A 21,590-nucleotide genomic window follows, 5' to 3' on the forward strand; every position below is an offset into this window, starting at 1 on the left:
GAAAAACAAGTGTTGTTACATGGTAACGTTTAAAAACAAATTAGCACACAAGTTTAACAAACAAAGTAGACATACAGGGTTATTCACCTAAGATGTTACACGGAAATAACGTCTAAACCATTAAAGATATCGGTATTCTGTTCTCATATTCTTAAATGATACACAGGGACTTGTAAAATAACGTGCTACGTATTCTCATGGGGTGATTAATAACAGAGATATTGATACTAACGCCATATTTTTAAATGGAACAGCACAAATTCTTACAGCTGGCAGTAGTAAGGGCTATGGTGGTATCAAACCATAGCGTCAGCATTTTTTCTGCTGAGTCAGCACATGAAGTCATCGAACTCGGCCGAGGTAATTTACCCCATAACGTCAAGACCACGTTACCGTGACGTCACATTGTTTGTAAACAAAGCCACGTGCTTCGTCACGTGCTTTTGACAGCTGTCAAGATGACAGCTGCCATCTTGACAGGTCCTAACCACGTGGGCGTGGATTTTGAACAAGTGAACGTGGCTAACCTCAGTGCTGGCATCTTAACAGGGCCATCTTAACCACGTGGAGGGCGCGGAATTTGAAATCCACGTGCTTTTGACAGCTCAATAAGAACAGCATGCGTGGTTCTGCATGCCGTATCAGACAGCGTGCAGTCGGGCAAGGACACATTGACGCGCAGTTTCCTGGGTGTGATTCCAGCCAGAGGGATGTAAGCATATCGCTTAATTGCGGCCAGTATCGAGTATTCGGGAGATACTGGGTTGGAACCCTCACTGCCCTGAAGAGGGTTTTCCATTTTCATACGAGGCAAATGCTGGGGCTGTACCTTCATTAAGGCCACGGTTGCTTCCTTCCCACTCCTAGCCCTTTCCTGTCCCATCGTCGTCATTAAAATCTATCTGTATCGGTGCGACGTAAAGCAACTTGTAAAAAAAGGGTTTTATAAAAACTACGTTCTCCAACATTTCGTCAACAAGTCCTTTATACATGCATTGGGTTGTTACACAGACCCGTTTTACCTGAAAAACCTGAACTTTTCTAAAGCTTGTTTATAGTGAAAATGTACTTGATGTTTGCCGTCAGTTTAGAAAAATTAGTTCCGCTATTTGCTCAGAGTTTACTGCGTTGTCAAGACATGCTTTGTTACCTACGCAATTTATGTATGAGTTTGACGCCTTACAGCTCTCCACGGTAATCGCGTGCAACATTTAAAATAATATATAAACCTCATCTTAATCGATGGATAAGCAAGCAACGGATATCGAAGTTCAGTAGAAACAGTTCCATAAATTACATTGTTCAATCGCACCAAGCACATAACACTTTTCAGTCATGTCGACAGTTATGTTCTTGTAGGTGTAAAAACTTGAAACATTGATCAGGCTAGCTGCAGTTGATGTTTAGTAAATAAGTTACAGGATCGTGAGCGACGGCAAAAAGACCTCGACAGTGCTACGAAATGGCCAGAAGACAGTGATATATTGGTAAAGGAGATGGAGGAAAGGTTAGAAATGCAGAAGATACAAAATTTCAAATTTCTCTAACTTACAAAACATTTAGGAATGGATTTCATTGCAATGTAAGAGCCAAAAGAAAGTAGTATTATTCACTTGAACATGTATAGTAACTTTTAACTCCTATCCATACTGGAAGATTTGCTGAAAGTTTCACCGAAATATGAGATAAAATGTTATGCAAGGAGCGTTTTGTCTGGAACAAAGTTGCGGCCTTCCCGCGTCCAGGTACGACTCAGTAGAATTTCCCGACAGTCAGATGTAATCTCAGGGCATTTCTTCTTAGAGGAAAAACATCTAATTTTTCTTTTTAGGCTTAGATTAACGTGAGCTCCAAAAAAAAAAATGATAGGGACTGCACGCGACAATTATCGATGAACGTCTCCATCCTATCGCATTCTCGAATAAATCATTCATTCACCGCAAAAATTCGAAGAAAATCGTATGTAAATATCTTATCAACTAAGTCTATCTACAACCAAACTCTACGAATTATAACTCACTTAATTAAGAAAATATTAAAGGAAAACATATATTAAATTGATCATGAATTAAAGAATAGAGAACTCGATTTTTTATAAATGCCATCGTCGACGTTTGAAATCAATCACTATTCACAATATCTTATATAAGTCAGCGCAGGCTTAATACAAAAAAATAATCATTGGTTCTGAAAAGACTTGTGTCTTCATACATTTCATCATGTCTGAGAATTAATTCAATTATTCAGTTGCCGTGTAAATGAATAATGAACTTGCAAGACAATTCATGATTCATATATAACACAATAACATTGAAGTTAAAACTCAAAAATTTCTTTAAAAATTGATAAATTTTGAATCTTTGCAATCTGAATTTGTTATTTAATTCATTCAATGGCGTAGAAATGTTTTCTGATGATTGACGGGCTAAGGTTACTATCCCTATTGCCTACCAAAATCTAGGCTCCTAACATCCTAGCCTCTCATCTAAAATATTAAGTAAATTATTAATCTCCACTCGAGAATATAGAAATAACCCACAACACATTTCTAACTAAATGACTCTTAATTCGCTACTATATGGCTCAATATGCATACACTCACTCATTAGGCTCATATTTATTATATCAAGCTTGTCCAAGTGACTCCGCAAATATTTTCATCATGATATCCCGATATATTTTATCTACGTTGTTCATGATGGCTATATCGAATTAATATATCTTTCACTGCATACATATTACGAGAATATGCCATATTTTACAAATATTCTAACATTAACAGCTGTATTTGACATTATGGTAACCATTTATTCTTAAATAAATACATATATCCACCATTCATACCTTGCATTATATTATTCCCACGACGTGTATCCTTCATTGTGCTTGCTTCGCTTATTTGATCCTTCTATGAATATCTCAACATTTACCGACTATATTTACGTCTTATTACCACCTAAATTCATTATTTAACCTTCCATCAATTCAGTATCATCATTATCAATACCACATTTCATATCTCATAACCTCTTCCTACATAAATACATTTATGAAGACGTATTGTTCCTCTTTGCATTAATACTTCCATATATGGATCAATTCTCTTCTTTTATATCGATGCTTAACCTTAATACTTCATTCGTACATCTATTGACGTTATTTGACAAGGAATAACTCGTATGTATATATCACTTCTTCTCATATCACCCATTTGTGACGTAATCTTAACCTGAATGACTTCACGATATCCGTAAATAATATTTAACATTCGCGAATACTCATATTTAGCTGTTCGATAGTATACCTTCCTTCTCGTAATCTCAATTGATATGATTATTCACTTGATTTATGCATAGTCATTTCCTTCAAGATTTCGATCTAGTTACATGCTAACTTAATATAATATCCACAAACTATATGTATACACTTATCACTTCACAGTATCACTTGCACTTCTAAGTATCTCACACTTATATAGTAATCTATAATATATGCATATGCCTGGCTAAATTAAGAACTAATATGTTTATAGTAAGACTTAGCTCGTCATTTATCATGTAAGCCGACTGTAGCTCTCTTTCTCCGCCACATCGCTGGTCACAACTGGCTACGGTCTGCGGTTCGGCTGGAGTTCTCCTCTCACATCAGGTCTGGTCTACTGGTTGGATCATATCTCCCTCCAGGTCGGTCCATTAGCAAGACATCATCTTCATACTGCAGCTGTCAATATCATCAAACAAATTTGACAAGTAACCGTTCATTTTTGAAGATTTCTTAAAATTATATTTTCCTCTAAACTATTCTTTTCTTTGTGCTATGGTCAATCAGTTATCTATATCTGCTTTGTATATACGGTCTTGTCTTCAAAGTATCTCCTTATTTTAAATTATTTATCTTCTAAAAACTTAATTATTCCTTAATTCTTCTTCTCAAGGAATGATTTTTGCGTATCTTTCTCTTCTTTCAACACTTCTAGTTAATGAGCTCCGATGTGTTGCTATATTGCGTATCGGCTTTACTGGCAAATGTATTTAAATAAAATACTCGTATTTTACGCCGTCCTTATACTTTCTACTGTACTATAGCATGTATCTTGCCGTATTTTCTTATTTAGAAGCAGTATACTATACTTCTGAAATTGCGATATACCGGGCGAGTTGGCCGTGCGCGTAGAGGCGCGCGGCTGTGAGCTTGCATCCGGGAGATAGTAGGTTCGAATCCCACTATCGGCAGCCCTGAAAATGGTTTTCCGTGGTTTCCCATTTTCACACCAGGCAAATGTTGGGACTGTACCTTAATTAAGGCCACGGCCGCTTCCTTCCAACTCATAGGCCTTTCCTATCCCATCGTCGCCATAAGACCTATCTGTGTCGGTGCGACGTAAAGCCCCTAGCAAAAAAAAAAAAAATTTGCGATATAATCGTAACTATTCCTCTTTTCCGACGTATAAATAACGACTTGCTTCCTATCGTCTTCAGCTCAATTTTGTAAGTGTGTATATTAATAATATATAATATTTTACTTGTTTTTTAAAAACAATTCATCTGATATTGCTCTGTTCTTCACAGCCTTTTAAAAGTGTATGCCCCAAGTTAGTCATGGCCTCCTAATATACTTGTATCTTGAGATTCTCTTGTATACAATCTTGGCCTGTGTGGACCATACATTTACTTGACGCCATTTTGTAATACGTCTGAAAATGCAATGGGCACAAAATGCTGGAAAATATAAAAAGAGAGATGGCAGGAAAAGAAGGCATGGATTAGTCCTCTAAACGCATGATCAATTCCTTTTAAAAATGACGCCTAGAGACTGAAAAGTGGTGGTCGTCTCAATGTAATTACAAACTTTTTCAAACAAAAAGTGAAAACCTATATCTTGGACGAAAATGGCCAAAATTGCAGCCACGACTCCCCTTAAATCTGAAAAGCGAAAGATATAATGAGAATGTGTGCCTAGATCTCTGTGGAGCATAAAGAGATCTACCAACAACTAGAGTAACTGTACCTAGAAACCGCAAAACTGTGTGCCTAAGCTTATCTTTAAGAATTTTCAGTGCAAGTTAAAAAGGAAATTTTTCGTGTGTGTACAAGTAATTATCGTTTCTGTTTTCTTTTGAAGTCTATTCGTATCATAGACCCTTATTCCATGATCCTTAGTATTATTTTTTTATTGTACAAGATAAGTTCGTCCTTACAAATGCTCTTCCGTATGTATAATATTTTATGTTGGTTAAAAAACATACAATTACCTGATTTTTCACCGAAACATACTTTGTTTTTGTTTCTTTCTTAATTGTTTTACGGCTTACCGATACAGGCTACGGGATAAGACAGCCTAGGACTGGAAAAGAAGCGACAATGGCCTTAATTGAATCACAGCTCCAGCAGTTGCATGGTGTGAAAATGGGAAACCATGAAAAAACATTTTTAGGAGATGCGGGCAGTGGGGTTTGAACCCACCATCTCCTGAATGAAAGTTCTAACCGTGTAGCCAACTCACACGGTATTATACGTTGTTTTTGCGTCTTCTGAAGAGTTTTATCTTGTACTACAGACCCTTACTCGGGAGACGTCTAGATTTTTTAAATGAATTTTCTCGTTGTACCAACATGAACCACAGAATTCCTGATTTAAAATATAATATTTAAGTCGGTAATGTACATCAGCTTTGTTGTATCATCGGGCTGAATTCATGTTTCGCATTTCATTGGTATGCGAAGACATACAGCAAGCCTCCTGTGATAGCATGCATGACAAATACTGCGGTTGGCAGCGCGGAATGACGACATATTAAGTTGAGGAGCCGTCGTTTACACACAGCAATGTTGAGATAATTACAGGTACTCATCACTTCATAATTGGAAATGAGACTGCTGCCTAAAGTCATCTTCATCTTCTCCTCATTGGCCATATCCGAATTTCTTAGAGAGGTAACTTAGTGTGGATTTGGCTTAGTTTTATGGATCGATGCCCTTCCCGATACGAACCCTATGTAGAGGATTTGTTCCCATTTTACATGTTTCGACGAAGAATGAGACCATAATTTCAAAACTGTACTTGGGTCTGTGAGTGTTGAGGTGTGAGGGGTTATATCAATCAATAAATCAATCAATCAATCAATTAATCAATCAATCAATCAATCAATCAATCAATCAATCAATCAATCAATCAATCAATCAATCATTACTTAATGAAACAATCAATACTGATCTGCATTTAGGGCAGTCGCTTAGGCGGCAGATTGTCTATCTGTTGTTTTCCTAACCTTTTCTTAAATGATTGCAAAGAAATTGGAAATTGATTGAACATCTCCCATGGTAAGTTATTCCAATCCCTAGCTCCCCTTCTTATAAGCGAATATTTGCCCCAATTTGTCCTCTTGAATACCAACATTATCTTCATATTGTGATGTTTCCTATTTTTAAAGACACCACTCAAACTTATTCGTCTACTAATATCATTCCACCCCATCTCTCCACTGACACCTCGGAACATACCACTTAGTCGAGCAGCTCGTCTCCTTTCTCCCAAGTCTTCCCAGCCCAAACTTTGCAACATTTTTGTAACGCTACTCTTTTGTCGGAAATCACCCAGAACAAATCGAGCTGCTTTTCTTTGGATATTTTTCCAGTTCTTGAGTCAAGTAACACTGGAAGCATACTCTAGTCTGGGTCCTACCAGAGACTTACATGCCCTCTCCTTTACATCTTTAGTATAACCAAATACTTTAATATTATTAAAGTATTAAAGTATTAAAGTATTTGGTATAACCCCTAAATTCCGTCATAAGCATGTCCAGAGATCTGTATCCTTTATTTACAGTCCTATTTATGAGATTACTCCAATGAAGATCGGGGTAACGATTGTAAAAGAGAGGACGTATAAGTTTCTGATAGGATCCCAATTAGAGTATGGTTCCAGTGTATCACACACACACCAGGATTACTTGATACGAGAAATGGAAACAATCCAAACTAAAGCAGCATGATTTGTTCTGGGTGATTTCCGAGGGAAAAACCCGTAGTTTTTTCATTATTGTAGAGGACAAACTCATCCTTACAAATGCTGTTTCGTATGTATGATGTATTGTGTTGGTTGTGATTAGGGTCATGATGTTTTCGCATTCATTTATATACGATTTCGCGAAAAGGAAGAAATTTTCGCGCTATTTCGTGAAAGAGACCATGCACCATCGCTTAAATTTCACTGTAATAATTGTCTAAAATTATTCATAAAATTCTCAATTATGCGATCTGTGAATGATTTATGTTAAGGATATAATAGAGGACCGTGTTAGGTCAGATAACTCGTCTTGATATGTCTGTCGTAGTCATATTGTTTTAATAAGAAGCGCGTTATGGTATGTCGCAGTTTGTAGTCAGAATCCATCCATTTGGTAAAAATCTATCCACATATTCACTTTTTTTAAATCCTTTAGTTCTTGATGTAAAGCTTGGTATTGTGTCGTAGAAGGCGGTGTTATTTTTAATTGCAGTTCCTCCACATAGAACGTTTGCCTTGTGAGCTTATGGGTTAGTCTCGAAGGAGTGTTTTTTGCCAGGCAGATAACTATTTTTTTAAGATACATGGCCTTCACTCCTTCTAGTGTAGCTGGATCATCCTTTGATAGGTGTTCCCAGGTCCAAGTCGTATGTCATGATGGAGTCTGTTTGTACGTAGACTTTTTTTCTCCTAGCAGCATGTAAGTTATTAAGAACACTCTGCCATCTGTTGAATATATTTGGAAGCTGGGAAAGGTTAGAGCATCAAAGAGTATCTAGCAGGGCATAGCATTCTTCCGCGATCAGAGGAATTTATACTCTCAGGCTTGACGGGTAGTAATCAAACATGGCTGCATGCAATGACATTACTAAGGATGAAAATCATATATGTCAGAATACTAGTATTTGCAAGATTTATTTTTTAATGTATTTGTCCACTTTGGCATGGAATGGCTCACGTTGATATACAAATTCACACATACCTTTAATAATGGAGACGTCTTAATACTACAATAAAGTGGGTTAAGCGTTGCATTAAAATGACACCATCACATAGAAATTTGCACACAATTTACAGAATGCTGCAGTCTATTCTTGAAGTATCTTATATTTCTGGGAAAAGGCTCTAAGACAGCTGCAGGTAATGCATTCCAATCATCAATTCCACCATTTCCATCGTTACTCTTCTGCGATCTACCTTTTAATTTATGCGGATGATCTGTCTCGCTTATGTAACAGAGCTTTTCTGTTCGACTGTTCAACTCTGCCCAGGCAGGCTTATTCGTGCACGCATTATACATGGCAGACAACCGTGTTCATTTCCTTCTAGTCCCCACTCGAGGTTTTCTACCATACTTGCCTCACTACTTCTAGAATTGAAATCATTAAGTTTGAATCTTGCAGGCTTTCGCTGTACCATCTCATGTACCTTAATGAGTTCTGTTTGGTATGGATCCCATACAGCTGCTCCATACTCCAGGACTGGCCCAATGAGTGATAGGAATATCGAATGTTTTAAAGTATCGGTAGACTACCGATTGTGAAGCGTGACTATCGAATGATTCGTTCGGTTTGAACTCGGTTATAAAGTAGTAATATACGTTCTGTACTGAGGCAGTACTAATAACAAGTACAGTAGAGACAATACGCAACACTTCCGGATTTAGTCTTGTTAAAATGGGAGACAAGTCGCAAGTGGCGCTCTTAGTGGCTTGACCTGAAAATTCGCGCTAAATTCAAATATCGGTGGAAATATATGTACGGAAATGGATAAATAAATTACGTCTAGAAAGTGTTACTAAGATATTAACTTCAAAGTTGCTAAAGCAGTTCTGGATAAATGAATGAAGAATTATTTAACAGGTTATTATTTAAAGACTGAAATTAGACGCATAATCAAGATGTGAAATGGACTGTTGCGAAAGGGCTTGATCTTTCATTTATGCATTACATTCTTAGCTTTAGAATTTCTGCCTGAAGTTCGCGGCTAGATTTTTCTTTTTTCTCATTTAAAAGCACTGTATCATCATATTAAAACACTTGTTAACAAAAATATCGGCACATTCCTTACACACATGATTCATGGAATTACATTTAAGAACTGGACAATTTTCCTTTTAACTTGAAGCCTACTAACAGAAAGAAAAATCTATAAATTTAGTCTCAAAAACATTCAAACTTTCCCTATAAGCAATATTTGCCATAATATCATTATATTAGGGTACCATAAAGCAAATTTGCATCATCATATTGTTTCAACAAAATATGCACACTTCTTAAATCACCCATATTTTTTCAGTGCTTGACAACGCTTTACGACATTCCAAATGGGGTAACTTGGAACACAAGCAGCCACACTCATATGCATATGTATTTTCCTGAATTAAATCAAAACCCACAGATCACACCAACAACAGCACATCGGTATTGAAGGTTAACTGCTGCACTATACAATAAAATATGCATATTATATTTTAAGCCAGTTAAAATATGGGTCGAGCAGGTCAGAAGATTATGAAGTACTATAAAAATCTCTTTGTCACTGGAAGAATATATATGCAAACACAATATTACTTACATTTTCTTGTCACGAGGGAAACTGAAGAAAGACCGCGCATTCCTCTCTACTCCATAGTTACTGCAAACAAATACAGCACATACCTTTCCCCTCATGTTGAGAGGAGATATGAAGGAATGACACACACTACTATTTAATTATGTCAACTCACTGAAAACGCATAAATAATACCAAAAACTTCACACACAAATACACGTGCTCTTATGACAGAATCAGTAGTTCTCAGGTCAATCCGCTAGAGAGAGCTCTACTCATAGCTGTCCCTCGATATCTCGCTGAGTGTCGCGTATTGTCTCTACTGTATTTGCTAGTAACTAGTAATAAGTAACTTGCTAGTAACTACCGAAATGTGAATTTTTGCATTATACTACCGATTTTTATAGCGTGTTTCTCCTGTTGCTGGTGATATAAGCGAAAATATTGAGACTAGTAACAAACGTTACCAAATGTTCGAGTGAAGTGATTGGAAACTGAAATACCTACGTTGGTCTATAAAATAACATAAAATGTTCCGATTAAAGTAATTGTGGTCATTACGTTTCATTTTAAATAAAATGCATTTTTGTGTCCCTAACCACAAGTTAATGAATGTAAGATCGTCTGTTCATAAAATGACAAATTTTAGATGATTTCAGACGAAGGCTAGGTGTACACCTTATTGTAATGACACCAGATATTAAAGTAATGTGAATACAGCAAACTAAACTAAATGAAAAAAAGAACATATTTTCGTAGGACCAAGTAATAGTACATATATTAATTAAAAACTAATTCCATTCATCAAAGGTTAATGTTCGATCATTAGAGCTTCATGGTTAGTATATGGAAATCTATACTAATATTATAAAGAGGAAAAAATTGTATATCTGTCTGTAACGGATAGACTCAAAAACTACTGAACCGATTTTAAAAATTACTTCACCTATAGAAAGCTACATTGCCAGTGAGAAACATGGGCTATATTTTATTTTCAAAACCATTGGAGGGTGGGGGGGCTGCCGACGGGGGGAGATATAAAAATAACAGGCCATTATAGGCGAAATATCGAATTTGTCATACAAGGACGACACAAAGCACATTTTAAGCCCCTTGATGCAAAGAACAAAACTCGGTGAGTCCTACGGTCCCGAAAACCATGTTTTAAGGCCCTAAAGCCAACTTATGGAGATATTGGCACCACACTACCCCTGTTCTAGGAATCGGATAAAAAAATGAACTGCCGTAATCATGGCAACGTCAGCTCCAGGATTCTAGAACAGCGAGATTATGCATGTAGTTTGAGCATAGCTGCCAACCAAAATTGGTACACATATGACTTAGTATTAGGAGACAAACCGCGTGGGGGTAAGACACCCCTAGCATCCTTATGGGCAGGGGGCGAGGGGGGTAATGTATAAAAATAATCTAGAATAGTATCGAATCCGTAGATTTTGTAGTCGTTGAAATGAATAGTGACACACCGAATTTATTAAATTTCATGTCTAGCCCCCTTTGGGGTTGGGGTGAGGGGGGAGTGAAATATAAAAGTAATCGAAAATAGTGTTGAATCTACAGTTTTCGGGACCACTGAGATGAATGGGGATTAAGTCAGATTTTTTATCTCTTAGGGGTTGGGGGGGGGGGGCGAGAGGGGGACAGTCTCATTGACAGTTGAAATCCTGTACATCGTATCTATAGTGTGACGGCTAAATACATATAGTTATCACTTATTAATTTTTGACAGGATTAAATACTTCCCAGATGATTCGAGCTTCCATAAGGACAAAGTTTTACTCGAAAATTAAATAATCTAAAACTTGAAATCAAACACATCTATATAATTCTAAAACTGCATACTAGATCGTAACATATCAACCTGCAAGTCAAAAATGAATTCTATAAAATTTCGCTTCACACATAACTAACTGGTAATAAAAAAGTCTTAAAAGTAAACATTCAGAAACTATCCGGGCAACGCTGGGTACTACAGCTAGTTATTTATAAAAACTATAACATGATTATCTATTGATAAAGTGTACAATAATAAAATTGCATTTATCATTATACAAGGGATATCTATTCATTTACAATAAATGACTCAACTTCACTCCATAACGAAAGAGGAGGTCGATTTCAGCGCTGACTAGTGGAAACAATTGGATTTGCGATCCGAATGAAAAACCGAATGCAAACGGAAACAATTGGTTGTAACGATAGTTGATGACTATCGAATAATTCGGTAGTTTTCATTCAATAATCCGTCACTACTGGTCCTTGAGTTGAACGCAGCATAGTCCATTATTTGTCCTTGTTGTTTGTCCAACCCTTGTCCCGTTTCCCTACGGGGTTGGGTATGAGGTGAGATGAATCTGTCGTGGCGAGTTTTTATGACCGGATGCCCTTCCTGACATCAACCTCATCAGAGGAGTTAATGAGATGAAATGAATGTCGTGATATATGATAGTAGGGAGAGGGTAAAACCCGGTGCCGGCACTTAGCCTACTCCTGTCGAATAGTACCAAGGGGTCTGCTCAAGGCTTAACGTCCCCGTCCGACGGACGAATCACCATCAACAGCGTCATATGCCCTCACTCCATATCAGCACTGCGGAGAGGTTTGGAATTTAATCCAGGTTTTTGGCACATAATCTAGTGATCAGAAATTGTATACCACCACCTCCCCTACCCTGCCGGCCAACATTCTGATAGTGAAATTATTTTCGAGCAACGGGACTCGAACCGGCTAAACTCGGTGTCAGACCGCTTAGACTTCAGCGCCTTAACGATCCAGGCCACCAGGCGGGCTAGTCCATTATTTGTCCTGTCCTGTGTAAAAACCAAATAGCACGTCCATATTAAAAAAGTACAGGCAGAAAGACGATTATATGTATAGTATGTAGATGGTGATTGATAACATCAAAAGTTACGAGTTATAGGATAACTCAACAATCTAGTTTACTATATCTTTTAAATAAGATGCACAATATTGCGAAGTGACCACAGTCTCGAAATCTTAGGCATTGACATGTACATAATGTGATTTATTACGTAAGTCACTTTCATATCCAGACTGTAATGAACACAGATAATTCTGCATTTAAGGATTTATCGTGAAACCGTAGTAAAAGACGGACTTCAGCTGAAGTTTGGAAAAGTTTTATTCTGATTGACATTATCCTCCATTTTCGGAAGTGAGGAGCCAGCGTGACTCAGGTGGCAGCGCGTCGGCCTCTCACCTCTGGGTTCCGTGGTTCAAATCCCGGTCACTCCATGTGAGATTTGTGCTGGACAAAGCGGAGGCGGGACAAGTTTTTCTCCGGTACTCCGGTTTTTCCTGTCAGCTTTCATTTCAGCAACACTCTGCGGTATTATTTCATTTCATCTGTCAGTCATTAATCATTACCCCAGAGGAGTGCAACAGGTTTCGTAAGCCGGCACAATTCCTATCCTCGCCGCAAGATGGGGACTTCATTCATTCCATTACTGACCCGGTCACTGACTGGAAAACAGGTTGTATGCCGCCAGTAAACTGGTTTAATTATTCTACCACCTAGAATACAAAAATTTTACGAACTTTAGGAAGACTCGACCTTATCGATGCCAATTGAAGATAAATGTATATACAGTAATATTGAGCCAAAACTCGCAGAATAGGATATCCGAACGCATAATAAAGTTACATCAACGGTGGAGGAAGAACATATTTCCAGCGCACAATCCAGCGGCAAGGCCCGGTCAACCACAACAACACCGGGCGTGGTCAAAATGTGGATGGGTGACCATCCAAATTTGCCCTTGCCGCTGGCTCAAAGAAAATTTAGACTTTTTAACTAACATCCAGCCATGGCACGCAAAGAATAAGGTTGAATTTTACCATAATACCACAAAACCGCACACACAATACAGTTAAACTTTCACCATTTTATTATTATTATTATTATTATCACCCAAATATATTTTATTCTTTTTATACTTATTTTCTACAACAGGCCAGGTGAGGAGCGCGGCATAGCGCACCGGTACTGGCACCTCAAAACGGCACTCCCTTAAGGGGTGTCCAAACTGAAAATATGGAAAAGGAAGAACATATTATCAGGAATATATAGATTTCCTTTGTTGTCTTCTGTTTGGGGTTGTATTTCAAGAGTTTTGGATTAGTATAACTAGCGATGGCAAAATGTTTCGAAATATAGATATATCGCTTTTTCGTAACATCGGTGTTAAAATATCGATGTCATTGAAATATCGGTCTTCAAAAACATTGATATATCGCCGATATATCCCATTTTAAAAATATTGGTGCTATTATCCATTATTTTCTAGTTTTACATTTTACACAATGATTAAAGGATTAAATGATCAGATCAGAAAACAAGCTTAAAACAATGCCCAAGTAACATGACTTTTTCACTACAATGACACATTATAAAAACGTTTACAGCTGAAAGATGTTATGATACATAGACAAACAGTATGTAGGTCTACAAGGTGTCCAGTAACGAGCTAATAACTTACACCGAAAAACCATATAAAAACTACAAACGTATAATTTGTGTACGAAGTACATCTGATTATTATCAGAGCTCTATAAAATAATAAAACATTTTCTTCCCAAATTCTTCCTCAGTACTGCATTCCATTCGTTGGTGAAAAAACATGATGATGGTCTTAGGTCAATTTCCAATACCTCTTAGGTAAGCTGTTTAGAGTATATCGATATTCGTTTGCCATCTCTAAGTATAACTGCGCCTCGGTGTTTAGCGGTTAGTGTGATTAGCTGCCACCCCTAGGGAAGGCGAAATTGTTATTGAAAACTTATTTTCGATAATCGATATTTATTGCACATAATATATCGGTATATTCAAACGATATCGATATATCGCTAATGATAACCCAAGAGTCCAAGACCAACTACAATATCATCAGACCTCAATGCATGTATATCAATATTGGTTTATTCTGCCTGTGCACGTGACTAGTTGGTTGAGTTTATCTCGCTACTGGAATTCGCGGTTTCTGCTAATTTCAGATGACTACAGCCTGCACAGTTGCTAGGGTTATACTTCCGAAACACACATTTTCATTGACCCCCAGCTAAAAGACATATAGGCGCCAGCAGTCGAGGCATAGGTTCTGATTAAATAGATTTTTGAGAGAAATAAGTATACCTGTAAAAAAGAGTGAAGAAAATAGTGCCAGTAATGCTTGATGAAGTTCATATAAACCTCGTAAATTAGTGCTTGTTGATTAAAGGGGCCTAACATCGAGGTCATGGGCCCAACGTAAATTAGTAAGAATGGCTGAAAATAGTTAAGAAATTGATGCAGCATCTACCGTCCAAGTATTTATGGCTTTATCATTGCATTCTGGGAATAAAGATGCCATTGGTCCAGTTTCTGGTCAATAACATTAACTCAGACACTTAAGATGTTAGAATTCATGGATGAATTAGATTTTGATGTTTTCTACTTAACTGCTGGTATGATTTTACACAAACTCTTTTGGTCATTATATTTGATTCTCGTAATTATCTTGTTTTTCTTGGAACTGCCGTGATCCCCGTTTAATAGAACTTCAATATAATTTCAAATCTTTGTATTTTGTTAATTTGATATCGAGATATATCGATATTTTGTTTTCATAATAGGATAATATCGGCATGTCGATATCGAAAAAATATAGATATTTTAGTATATCGGAACGTCCCTAGGTGTTATCAAATACAGTTGAGACAATACGCGACAGTCTGCGAGATATCGAGGGACAGCGATTAGAGCTCTGTCTAGTGGAGTGACCTAGAGTTACTGATTCTGTCATAAGAGCACGTGTATTTGTTTGTGAAATTTTTGGCGTTATTTATGCGTTTGCAGTAAGTTGACATAAGTAAATAGTAGCGTGTATCATTCCTTTAAATATCCTCTCAACATGATAAGAAGGATATGTGCTGTGTTGGCTGAAATAAATATGAAGTTCAGAAGGACTCGCGGTCTTTCTTCCATTTCCCTCGTGACAAGAAAATGTAAGTAAATATTGTGTTTGCATATATATTCTTCCAGTGAGACGAGATTTTGATAGTACTTTCTAAACTTTTGACCTGCGCAACCCATATTTTAAGTGGCTTAAAATATAATAAGCTTATTTTATTGTATAGTGCAGCAGTTAACCTTCAATACCGATGTGTTGTTATAGGTGTCATCTGTGGGTTTTGATTTAATTCGGGAAAATGCATATGCATATGTGTGTGGCTGGTTGTGTTTCAAGTTATTCCATTTGGAATGCCGTAATGCGTTGTCAGGCACTGAAGAAACTATGGGTGACTTAAGAAATGCACAAAGTTTGTTGAAACAAAATGATGATGAAAATATACGTTACCCTAATGTAATGGCAAGTATTGCTTATAGGGAAATTTTGCATGTTTTTGAGGCTAAATTTATAGATTTTATTTCTGTTAGTAGGCTTCAAGTTAAGAGGACAATTGTCCAGCTCTTAAATGTTAATTCATTGAATCATGTGTGTAAGGAATGTGCTGATATTTATATTGACAAGTGTCTTAATGTGATGATACAATGTGTTTAAGTGAGAAAGAAGACAAATCTAGCCGTAAAAGTTCAGGCAGTAATGCTAAAGCTAAGAAAATAATGCATAAATGAAAGTTCAAGCCCTTTCACAGCAATCCATTTCACATCTTAATTGTATGTTTAATTTCAGTCTTTAAATAATAACCTGTTAAATAATTCTACATTCAATTATTCAGAATTGCTTTACCAATTTTGAAGTTAGTATTTTAATAACACTTTCTTTCTAGACGTAATTTCTTTATCCATTTCCGTATATGTATTTCCATTGATATTTAAATTTAGCGCGAATTTCCAGGTCACGCCACTAGGAGCGCCAGTTGAGAATTGTCTCCCATTTTAAAAAGGCTAAATCGGGAAATGTCGCATATTGTCTCTACTGTATTTGGTGTTATCATTGCCTACGAGATAAGTAAAGGCCTCTGCATGCACGCTCTCTTTAAGTACTAAATTGACATAGTAATAGTAGTTCAAACAACGCCGCTGGATGTCAGGTTTTCCCTCCATTCCTCAGCACAATTCTAATTGGCATTACGAGAATAACTTGCACATAAAAGCATATTACAAACATAAAACAATGCGTTTTGAGTAGGAAAGTGATATTTATATGACGTGTAATGAAGAAAAATAAATGTATCACCCAGTAATTCAAGATGAGCTCATACGAATCAGGTAGTATCATCGCAACCGGAAAGTTCACGTCCTAATAAAAATGAAAATACTCCATAGTACACTGCAGTATTCACATAGCCTATGGCGATGAATGCAGAGTCGGTCTCGGCCCACAAGTGGCCACGGCTGGTCCGTGGTCCAACAGCTCTTCACTCCGACCGGCCAACCGAGCAGAGGAGGGGTGGCCACGGCTATACCGTGGCTCTTCGCCTCTGTATTCGTGAGACGGACTGCGCTGGATCCTCACGGCTGGTCCCCACTGTCGACTGTCCTAAGAATGGTTTTCCGTGGTTTTCCATTCTCCTGCACTAAGGCGAATGCCGGGGCAATTAATAGTATAGGCCACGGCCGCCAACCCCCTCACCTTCTCCGAGCATCTCCTTCACCGTAACAAATCTCCCGGCCTGAGAGACGGCGTCACCGTCTAAGAGGCCCGCCTCCTCCTTCAGGTGAGGAATGAGAACATTTTAGTTGTAGTACATAGCCTAGTCTCCGCATGAAAATAAGATGGATACCCTGAAATAAGTGTTGGAGTTGATTGCGGCTAGTTTTAATAGAAATCCTAAAGCACGTGCTTTCAAAATATTCCCTACATACTACAGACTTCGAGAAAGGATGCCACATGCTATTCTTCACGTCACCCCGACATGATATAATTTTGACCCATTTTTCTCGTAGTTCTCGTGGAAAGAAATGCCACTACCCTTCTGAAGATTACTTTGGCAGAATGGTACACAGCAATACACCATTGTTTATCACGCGCAATAAACATCCTGTGAATAGAATATTTACAATAAATACTCTCTCGGCTCTTGTATATTTATCAATATGCAAAAAACACTCTCTTAATGTAAATCCACAGCTTGTTCAGTCATTTGACCCGGTCAGGAATGGAACGAATGAAACCCCATCTAGCGGCGAGAATGGGAACTGTGCCGATTGCCGAAGCCTGGGATTGTAAATAAAGAGTACAGATCTCTGCACATGGTTATGAGGGTGTTTAGGGGTTGTAGTAAGGATGTAAAGGAGAGGGCATATAAGTCTCTGGTAAGACCCCAACTAGAGTATGGTTCCAGTGTATGGGACCCTCACCAGGATTACCTGATTCAAGAACTGGAAAAAATCCAAAGAAAAGCAGCTCGATTTGTTCTGAGTGATTTCCGACAAAAGAGTAGCGTTACAAAAATGTTACAAAGTTTGGGCTGGGTAGAATTGAGAGAAAGAAGGAGAGCTGCTCGACTAAGTGGTATGTTCCGAGCTGTCAGCGGAGAGATGGCGTGGAATGACATTAGTAGACGAATAAGTTTGAGTGGCGTTTATAAAAGTAGGAAAGATCACAGTATGAAGATAAAGTTGGAATTCAAGAGGACAAACTGGGGCAAATATTCATTTATAGGAAGGGGTGTTAGGGATTGGAATAACTTACCAAGGGAGATGTTCAATACATTTCCAATTTCTTTGAAATCATTTAGGAAAAGGCTAAGAAAACAACAGATAGGGAATCTGTCACCTGGGCGACTGCCCTAAATGCAGATCAGTATTGATTGATTGCTTGATTGATTGATTGATTGACTCCTCTTGGGCAATGATTAATGACTGACAGATGACATGAAATGATATTGGAGAGTGCTGCTGAAATGAATGATGATAGGGAAAACCGGAGTACTCAGAGAAAAACCTGTCCTGCCTCTGCTTTGTTCAAATCTCACATGGAGTGACCGGGATTTGAACCACGAAACCCAGCGGTGAGAGGCTGGCGCGCTGCCATGTGAGTCACGGAGGCTTCTATTTTCTTAATTTTACGTTTAAATATAAACCATATACTCACCACAAGCTGTATACACAAATCAACGCCTCTTATAATTAATTTTAAGGCTTATCTCACCTAAAAACTCACTACCTTTCTGCTTCACAGTTTCCATATACGTTTGTGTTGTTAAATAGTGGAGGGCTAACACGAAGTCTAGCGGCAACTCTGGAACTAGAACGTATTTCGCGTTGTGTAAACTGCCATGCGGAGGCCTTATTACTAATCACGTAGGCAATGGTGTTACATATTTCACCGTTTGAATTCGAATTATAGTCCAGCCTATCCAGCAAGGTATTGATTAGATTGGATATTTCCAGGTTGCAATTCCACCTTCACTAGCACCAGAATTATCGGCGTTCTCTAGTGCGGATGTTGTTATTGAAAATAATAATTCAAAGAAAAACGATACATTTATGGAAAAACCGATATATTATGCGACGAACTGAATCAAAATTTCGGAATCGATATATCGATAAATCCAAAGGAAAATATCGGTATTTCGTAAAACCGATATATCGTTGCCATCCCTACACCCGGCTCTGCCACGAAATATGAAAAGTGGTATGAGGGCTTGAACTGGGTCCATTCAGCCTCGAGAAGTCAACTGAGTAGAGGGGGGTTCGATTTCCACCTCAACCATCCTCGACTCGAAGTGGTTTTCCGTGCTTTCTCACTTATCCTCCATGCAAATACCGGAATGGTACCTAATTTAAGGCCACGGTCTCTTCCTTGTCTATCCCTTCCGATTTTCCCATCCCTCCACAAGCACTGTTCGCCATAGCAGGTGAGGCCATCTGATCAAGGTACTGGTCCTCCTTTCCAGTTGTATCCCCCGACCCAAAGTCTCACGCCCCAAGAAACTGCTCTTGAGATGGTAGAGATGGGATTCCTCACCGAGTCTGAGGGAGAAACTAATCCTGGAGGGTTAACGGATTAAGAAATAGGTACATTCGTAGAACATAACTTAAAATTGTATTCGTATGTATGTGCGTGAATTCTTAGACCGAAGGATGGTTGCACCCTCATTAGATACACCAAGATCTGTCAAATATCCTATGTAAGGAATGAGGTAGTTTTCTGTTGCTTTCCCCTGCGAGCCAGAATGTGCTGTTACATATCCGTCTGCTAGGCTTATACCAACCGACCGTTATGAGCAACATTTTCGTACCATTAATAACGGTCTAGCTGCTACTAGCAACGCCCATACCTCAGTCACGTTCATATTGGCAAAGCGAAGGGTGAGATTGAAACAGAAAAAATGAAAGTAACATATTGTTTCTGCCCGCATCAAGAGGTGTCCATTCTGCATAGTGTATCCCACAACCTTTACGTGTATCCTAACATAATTTCATTCTGGTCATTAAGGTAACCAGGAAGTACGCATCGCCGTAAAACGCAACCTTCACACTTTCTCTTACACAGGGTGAGCCATTTTAATCTATCGGAGCAAATATCTCGAAAACTACACATTGGATCAAAAAAAATGTGTTATGAAAGTTGTTTGTTTCGGCAGGGGACATCCAATGATACCAAAGTCCACCTCGGTACTAGAAAACCAAGATTTGATTTTAAAAATTGGTTTCCCATTGAAGATTGTGGAATAATTTCCACTCCTATAAGTGGGGATGGGTACATCGTTGAATAATTGTGCCCCAAGATATCAATTTTGAAAATATCGTTTACATTTACTTTTATTTTTCTGATATCATGTGTTTTTCTCGAAATATTCCCCATTTTTGATTATTTTTAACCAATTTAATTGTTGTTGATTACAGCGCCATCTGTCAGCCAAAATTACTTTAATCATAGGTCAAATTGGGGTAATTTTTTCTGGGGAATCCAAATCTGCAATAAAAGAAATGGGGGTTTGGTATCATTGAATGTCCCCTGTCGAAGCAAACATTTCTTTTGATCCGATGTGCAGTTTTCGAGATATTTGCTCGAGATATTTTGAAATCATATGAATATGAAAACTTTCCCCCTAATAAATATACTCTAAATATGAAGTTTGATTAAAATCTATCCAGCCGTTTCGCGTGATGGTGGAACAAGAAGACAGATACGAAAAATAAAAACCACTGGTACGGTCTTGAGTTGACCTAAATGGATAAATATCTGAAAAATTGGCGAAAGAAACGAAATTACAGACGGCGGACCCCCTACAACTTTATTTATATGGATTAATTAATGAAAGTGTTCGTTGCTTAGCAACCTGCTAAGTACAGAGTGTATTGCGGGTTAGGGTAAGCCTTCGCCTGCAATTATTGGAGTGATAATTTAATGAATTGATTTTCTGATTACTAAAATTTGGCTGAACTTAGAGACTTGCCAACGCCTCATAATTCATCAGCAGGTAATTCCCGGGAGAATAAAAAAAAGTGAAGCAAATCCGTCCAGAAGAACGGCCAGACGGATTTGCCAAAGCTGTTTTTAGTAAACTCTTTTGATGTATAAAGAGGAACAATGTTGATAATCATTAATTATTCTTTATGTAAACTTGATTAGTAACTGCTCTTTCACCCTACAATGGAGATAGTTGATATCTTACTACCACGCTGTCTTTTGAGTGGGCCATGTAGCGAAAGAGGTGGTGGTGGTGGTGATTATTGTTTTAAGAGGAAGTACAACTAGGCAACCATCCTCTATATAACACTAATCAGAGAGAAAAATGGAAGGGTTCCGACACTTCGAAAAATGAAGGTATCGGCCAAAGGAAGACAAGGTCCACGAAGGGCGTGAAAATGAAATACTCCCTAGGCCTCCATACGTAATACCGTCGGGGTCGGAAAAGAACAAGAGTTGACCAAGAGAGGTCGGATAGGATAGATAAAAGTGAGGAGCCTTGCACAAGTAAGTGGAAGCAATGCCAGGACTCAGCTAGGGGCCCCGTGGTCGCCAACCCACGCTCCAAAGTTCAGAGCCCATGAGGCCCCTTTTAGTCGCCTCTTACGACAGGCGCGGGATACCGTGGGTG

Source organism: Anabrus simplex, chromosome 9 (assembly GCF_040414725.1).
Source record: "Anabrus simplex isolate iqAnaSimp1 chromosome 9, ASM4041472v1, whole genome shotgun sequence".
Taxonomy (NCBI): Eukaryota; Metazoa; Arthropoda; class Insecta; order Orthoptera; family Tettigoniidae; genus Anabrus; species Anabrus simplex.